This window comes from Anabrus simplex, chromosome 10 (assembly GCF_040414725.1).
Source record: "Anabrus simplex isolate iqAnaSimp1 chromosome 10, ASM4041472v1, whole genome shotgun sequence".
NCBI lineage: Eukaryota > Metazoa > Arthropoda > Insecta > Orthoptera > Tettigoniidae > Anabrus > Anabrus simplex.
In genome coordinates, this window is record NC_090274.1 from 71,215,816 (window position 1) to 71,223,439 (window position 7,624).

Genomic DNA, 7,624 nt, shown 5'->3' on the forward strand with positions numbered 1-7,624 from the left:
CCTATATGGATCACCCCTAGATAATACATGCGAGAGTGTGACATATACCCCAACAAATAGCTCTCGGTATATTTATGTAATTACCTAATACAACCGGCAATTTATCAAAATGGCGGTGGAGCAAAAGGGACACTCCTTTAATGCGTCACAGAGACCGTTCCCTTTAAGCACATTCTTCGACAACCTCGGTAAACCAACACATATCACGTATATACAACACCTCAATCATAAACACATCGTAATACAGTATTTACTTACGTATTATAAAAATAACCTTGTAGGAACTAAGCCCTTAGAACTACGATCACAATTATCTACACACTAGTACAATCTTCCAGTACCCGATGGATTCCACAGTCCGAAAGAGGGGGTTACAAAAGCGGAATACGAACTACCAAAACTAGTCAAAAGACAGTCCACATTTAGCATGATATACCTATCAAGCCAATTGACTAAGATATCACTAAACTAAATTACTTAAATAAATAAAATAATAATTCTTAGGATAAAAGTAAAGCCAAAGGTAACAATTTTATTTTTAACCATAAATTACTCCCCACCAAAGAATAAACATACCCCACAAGAACAGAATCGTACCATGAAGCCATTTGCTACAACAGCTACAACCCGAACAGGGCATATTTGACATGGGAATCAACTGGAACTGGACTGCTAGTTATTGACCGAGTAACATGCCGTCCATAATTTACGAAAGCAATGTTACAAAGAAAAGTGACTATATCCTAAGTATATTGGTACCGCATTTGGACAAATATAAAGCATCACATCGCGTTGAAATTGAACTCTCTGGGAAGACTAGAATACTTCGTAACCAGTAGGAAACCCTCAATTCCGTCAAACACAGTGAAAAGGACACCCTTGGTACCTTAAACCCATTCTCTCTATTTAGCCCATACTTTCATTTTTCGTTTCTAGACAAGAGTTCGTACCTTGTATTTGGCAATCCTCATTTATGGGACAACAAAAGAAGAAAATAAGTTAGTACACCCCAACCACAACATCGAATTCACTGACCAATAAAAAGGAACTTCTGCGAATATTAGCAGTGAACCATTTTTCACGGCATTTCGTACAAATTCCATCCGCCTAAAATCAAACTTTTCCACAACACATGTAGCGGATTATGAGGTTTCGCAGAAAAAATGGGGAATATATTTCGTGAATCTTGGATCCCAATTGAAGTTGTGCAATATTGTAATTAAATTGATGATGTTATCCAATTTGACCCAAGATAAATTTGATAACTTTTAAAAAAAATTGCAACGTATTACATAAGTATTTCGAAAAACGTTCACTATTGCAAGGAAGTAAAAACATTTCGAAAAATATATGCACATCGAAAATGTACGGTAGGCAGCATGCACGTTAAGAGGACACAAGAAATGTCTCCCGTACCTATTATGTATAGAAGCATTAAATTGTCATGCAAATGGGGATATTTTATCCGATAGCAAAATCATAAGAAATACAAAAATGTATATCGGTACATACATATAAACATTTACACATTACATACTAGGCCGACGGTACTCATAATATTGTCTCCTGCTGAGGTCCTACTTCCTCCTGCCATGACCTCATTCTACAATATATAATTACATTTACCATAACACCCATCATATTGCCTCCTGCTGAGTTCTTGCTGTCACCCTCCATGACCCCCTTCCAAATTTAAATAAATGCACATCTTTTGGGAAAGAGTTGAAGATGTACTCCATTCTAGTTCCATCCCCCCCCCCCCTCTAAAAAACATACATACACACATATTTCCTACAAATGAATATTTCCCCCATTATTGTGTCACTGGATTAATTTTCCTCACAAGAACCTTCTCCTGTGTATGCCAATCCTTCAATCTTGCTCTCAAACACCATTCTGTTAAACTTTCCCACCAGAGTTTCCTTAGCATGACACTACCACTCATGGGCACCCATAGGATTGTTTGTAGGGAGGGGCTAGACCAGGGAAGTATGTAGTATTTTTTAATATTTTGAAGATGAATGTCGACTTCTGTTCCACAGTAGAATACCACAAACGGTATCCCTTATCACTCCTACGTAATACCGATTTTTAAACCATTTTCTTGAAAGAAAAACACCTGACTATATTAGATTTTTCCTTTCCCTGAGAGTTAGGTGGGGAGCGCGTCCCCACCTTCCCCCCGGGCATGGGCGCCCATGCTACCACTGCTATTTGTCGCGGCCACCAAATTAGGCGGGTGAGGAAAACTGTGCTGTCGTCAGATATGGGAACGGCGAAGTGACAGATGGTCGAGAATCGCTTACCCCCGGCACGGATTGGCAACGCTAGTCGTTCTGCGGTCCCCCATTACATACCTACACGCTTTCTTCTGTACCCGCTCCAACACTTTTACCAAAAATACTTAATATGGATCCCATATCCAAGAAGCATGCTCCAGTTGAAGTATTGCAAGAGTTAACTAGGCTATGCCATCAACTTATCCCCGTGTTTGCTCCTTTTAAAATCTGCATTTCCATGCACGGTGACCACAAGAAATAAATGTCATACTTAATCCATATTGTCAGCTTCAACAAGATGCAATGTCTTAATAAGTGAGTGAATCCACCTTTACAATATCGTACAGTGTTATTTCTTTTTTACTTTATATTAAAACGGGACATGTTCCGTCTCTTCCTTGTAAGACATCTTCAGCCTAAAAATATTATATTGATAAACACACATTATTCTTAAAACTAAAAAAACAATGACATCCTTAAAATGTTTAAGAGTCAAGTCATAGTAAGACCAAAAGTAGAATATGCCAGCATCGTTTGGAGCCCTAGGTGTCAAACATATGTTTATCAGATTGAAAAATTACAAAAAAGAATTTTGAAATACTTACAATATAAAAAAACTGGCTGCTATCCCCGTATGGTACCCTATAGTGATATCCTTTTAAATTTCGGAGTGGAGAGTTTAGAAATTCGCAGACGGAAGGATGCAGTAAAATTTCTTTTTACAGTTGTAAACTATGCTATTGATAATCCGGAATTACTTTATCTCCTAAATTTCCATGTACCTCGCTTCAATTCCAGAAATAACATAACATTTTTAAATGAAAAATCCAGGACGTGTGCCCATGATAACTCGCCGGTAAAAAGACTCTGCAGTTCTTCAACAGTGCCATTCAGAAAAATAATGGCCTTGACTTCAGTTTGCCATTGACTGAATTTGTAACTGAACTTCATCGCGCAATTGTATGAAGTCCTAAAAATAGGGGAAATTGTAAGGTGAAATTCTATTATATTATGCAATATAATGTATTGCTTCATTCATTTTATCATTTTACTTTGTCCACCGCATTAACATAAGGTTCTTTAGTCTTTAGAAAATACTTTCATATTTTATATCAATATTATAGGAGATTAGAAAAAATTGTAGAATATAGTTTATAACTTATATGTTTCACCATGTTAATTGTAGCTTATCTGTCGTAGTTGCCACTGCAATTGGGACACTAAGTCCTGTAGTGTGCAATAAATAAATAAATAAATAAATAAATAAATAAATAAATAAATAAATAAATAAATAAATAAATAAATAAATAAATAAATAAATAAATAAATAAATAAATAAATAAATGACTCAATATGTCAAATGTAAACACAGTTTTAAATACAGTTCATGTTGTTAAAAATTCTTAAAACTCTTAAAATGAAGTCACTGTCATCTCATGTTTGAGCAAACAGCAGTCCTACACAGAACGACACACAAGCCGGCCGGACAAGAGAGAGAGAGAGAGAAAACGACGGAGAAAATCTTTCATACTCAAATAATATACTGTATGCATCGCACGAACTGTCCGGCTACATAACCAACATATTGAGTAATTCCACCTGAAAAACAAGCCCTGTTTAACAGTGGCGGCTGGTGGTATCTAAAGCTGAGTGTTGCACCAACACTTTCAGTGCCACATTTTTAGAGCTTACAGAAATAACAAAAAACGCTATTATCGTTAAGTAATGAACTACATTCCTACTAAAACTGTAATATATCTGGCAATTACAAACCAAGTAATAGGTTAATTATACACTGTAACTACAGTTATTCTTAATAGTAATGTTATTGGCTTCACGTCCCACAAACGACTTTTTACGGTTTTCGGAGACGCCGAGATGCCGGAGTTCTTTTAAATGTCAGAAAATCTACTGACACTAGCTGACGTATTTGAGCACCTCCACATACCACCGGACTGAGCCAGGTTCAAACCTGCCACGTTAAGGGTCAGAAGTCCAGCGTCTCAACCGTCTGAGCCACTCAGTCTGGCACAGTTACTTTTGCCTCACTTGAATTGAAAATTTGCCTTCCTGTTTTTCATTCAAGCAAGATATTGGTAATATTGCGGGTGGTCTGGCATGGCGTGGTAAAGAAATTACCCAGCAAGTTGGTCGCGCGGTTAGGGTCGCGTAGCTGTGAGCTTGCATTCGGGGTATAGTGGGTTCGAACGCCACTGTCGGAAGTCCTGAAAATGGTTTTCCCGCGGTTTCCCATGTTTACACCACGTAAATCCTGTGTTCGTGCCTTAATTAAAGCCACGGTCACTTCCTTCCAACACCTAGCCCTTTTCTATCCCATCGTCGCCGTAAGACCTATCTGCGTCGGTAAATGAAATTTGTAAATTTAAAAAAATGGAAATGAATTACCTTTGCGAGAGGAGAGAAAGTAGGAATGAAGTGATCTCCGCAGAGTGACACAATCTAACGGGAACATTTGGAACTATTTTCGGTAGGGGACTTGCTAGTCTCATGCAACTCCCTGAGACCGATACTGGCGAGCATGCCACCAGATGCTATGCAAGGTTACCTGCTGAGGTACATTGCGCCGCGCTGTCCGTTAGGGAGTTGCCATAGGAAAGCAAACCCCCTGAGATTGATTCGAAGCCAGCAGCGTTTGTTGGTACGAAGCATTAGTACAAAGAACGACCCGAAGATGGATGTTTTTAACATGTTTTTGAATTAAACTAAAACAATAGAAAAAAGACGACAAATGAAGTGAAAAATTATTGGGAGTTGTGCAACCCTGCAACGATACCACGCACCCTCCCTGCTGTTTAACCAGACACATACGTATTCAAGCTTTCAACACGAGATGAAACCGACTACATTTCGAGATTTTTTTGCTATTTGCTTTGCGTCGCACCGAAACAGATAGGTCTTAGTGCGACGATGGAATAGGAAATTCCTAGAAATGGAAAGGAAGCGCCCGTGGCCTTAATTAAGGCACAGCCCCAGCATTTGCCTAGTGTGAAAAAGGAAAACCGTCTTCAGGGCCCACTATCGAACCCACTATCTCCCGGATGCAGGCTAACAGCTGCGGGTCCCTAACCGCACGGCCAATTCGCCCGGTATTTCGAGATTTAATTCCTATTTTAGAACACAGTGGTCATCATAATAATTTTTATTTTGAGTATCAAAAAGTTCAATGGGACTTTCATCATTTAGTAACTGGTCTTTAGACAATTTTTTACACCATGAAATGTTTTTAAAACTGTGTTTCCATTTGACAGATTGAGTCATCTTGACTCTTAAAAGGTAAGTCATTGTTTTTAGTGTTAAGAATATCATGTGTTTATCATTATAATATATTTAGGGTGAAGATGTCTCACAAGGAAGAGACGAAACATGTCCCTTTTTAAAATAAAGTAAAAAGGAATAACGCTGTACTGTAATGTACTGTACTGTAAAGGTGGAGTCACTCAATTATGTCCGGAGATCTAAGTGCCTTTTTTACGACATACCCTATATGCCTTCCCTAGCGAAATTGAACACCACCTAATGCGAGCGCTAAGTACCTACAATAACCTTCTGAATTTATATCCTCCCTGTTTTATAATTGCTCAATATTCTGAATGTCTTGTTCCCAAAACTAATTGCTTGTCTCTTTTCAACAAACATTTTCATCCCATTTTTCTGAGTCTAAATATGTATTTTGCCCAGATCCTCTTACAGTATAAGAGACTCATCTAAACAGTTCACATTTCTAGATAAAACTAAATAATCTGCAAATAGTCAGATCTGTGAATTTAAACCGTCTTGTATATTGTTCACAAATATTAAAATAAGTATCCAATTTCTTTGAAATCATTTAGGAAAAGGCTAGGAAAGCAACAGATAGGAAATCTGCCACCTGGGCGACTGCCCTAAATGCAGATCAGTATTGATTGATTGATAGTGACTCAACCAGTCTACTGCCCGATGGTGCACACTTGCCCACTTTCCGAGGTTCTATTAATGACCGATCCATCCTTAACCTCTGCTTCCTATCATTCAAGAACACTTCCACACTATCTACTATACTCCGATCCAATCTCTTTTTTCCCGTTTTTTGATAAAGATGTCGTGGTTTACTCAGGCACAGGCTTTAGAGATTCTCGTCCTTGTCCAAAATCTCTTACACATCCTGCTGGAAAAGAGATAGCTTCACTTCGCCAGAGTAAACTGACATGAAACCAAACTGCCTAGTGTTAAGGCAGCCTATATATTTTAAACATGCCTGATATGTTTGTCTATTATGCTTTCAAAAATGTTCATATGTTACATGTGAGACTCACTGTTCTGTAGTTCCCACTATTTTGCTTATCTCCTTTCCCTTTGAACAATAGTACTACAATTCCTCAGGTATGACCCCATTATTTGGGCAATAATTAAATGTATAAATTTCACGTAAGGTATAATAGCCCATCCTATTTTCTTTAACCATACCCCAATAATACCATCAACGTCTACAGTTTTCTTGCTCCTAATGCCATAGTTTCCTTATAAATAACACTGTTATTAATCTTCAGAAATCCAACATTATATCAATTTCCCGGATTTTTCTGAATCTTGCCCTTCCCCTTAAATCACAGCCACAGGCTTTAGACATGCTCACCCTTGTCTAAAATCTCTGACACATCCTGCTGGAAACAAGATAGCTTCACTTCCCAAAAGTAGCCTGACATGAAACCAAACTGCCTAGTGTTGAGGCAGCCTATATATTCTAAACATGCCTGATATGTTTGTCTACTAGGCTTTCAAAAATTTTCATATGTTACATGTAAGACTCACTGTTCTGTAGTTCCCACTATTTTGCTTATCTCCTTTCCCTTTGAACAATAGTACTACAATTCCTTAGGTATGACCCCATTATTTAGGCAATAATTAAATGTATAAATTTCACGAAAGATATAATAGCCCATCCTATTTTCTTTAACCATATCCCAGTAATACCATCAACGTCTACAAATTTTCTTGCTCCTAATGCCATACTTTCTTATACATATCACTGTCATTAACCTTCAGAAATCCAACATTATAGCAATTTCCCGTATTTTTCTGAATCTTACCCTTCCCCTTAAATCACAAACATGGCACTAGATAATTTACTGAAATCTCCGCCTTTTCACCGTAATCAATTATGAAGTCTCCTGTCTTCCCCTTTAGATCTGGAATCTTAATCATTTCCCACTTCTGTGTTCTAATATAATAATTTAATTCAGCCAATATCTATGAAATAGATACACACATTTTCACTTAGAATACAATATGTAGGTCTCTGTGTTAATCACTACAAAATTTGTTCAAATACACCACTCTTTTACCAT

At 37.6% G+C, this 7,624-nt stretch overlaps 1 protein-coding gene across 1 annotated transcript in view; it reads right to left on the reverse strand.

Annotated features, from left to right (window-relative positions):
• Positions 1-415, reverse strand: part of 14-3-3zeta (tyrosine 3-monooxygenase/tryptophan 5-monooxygenase activation protein zeta) — a 200,880-nt gene extending 200,465 nt beyond the window's left edge. Inside the window, exon 1 of the mRNA XM_067154176.2 lies at positions 259-415. The gene's annotated coding sequence lies outside the window, so the exon portion shown is untranslated. The remainder of the gene's footprint in view (positions 1-258) is intronic.
• Between the last annotated feature and the right edge of the window lie 7,209 nt (positions 416-7,624).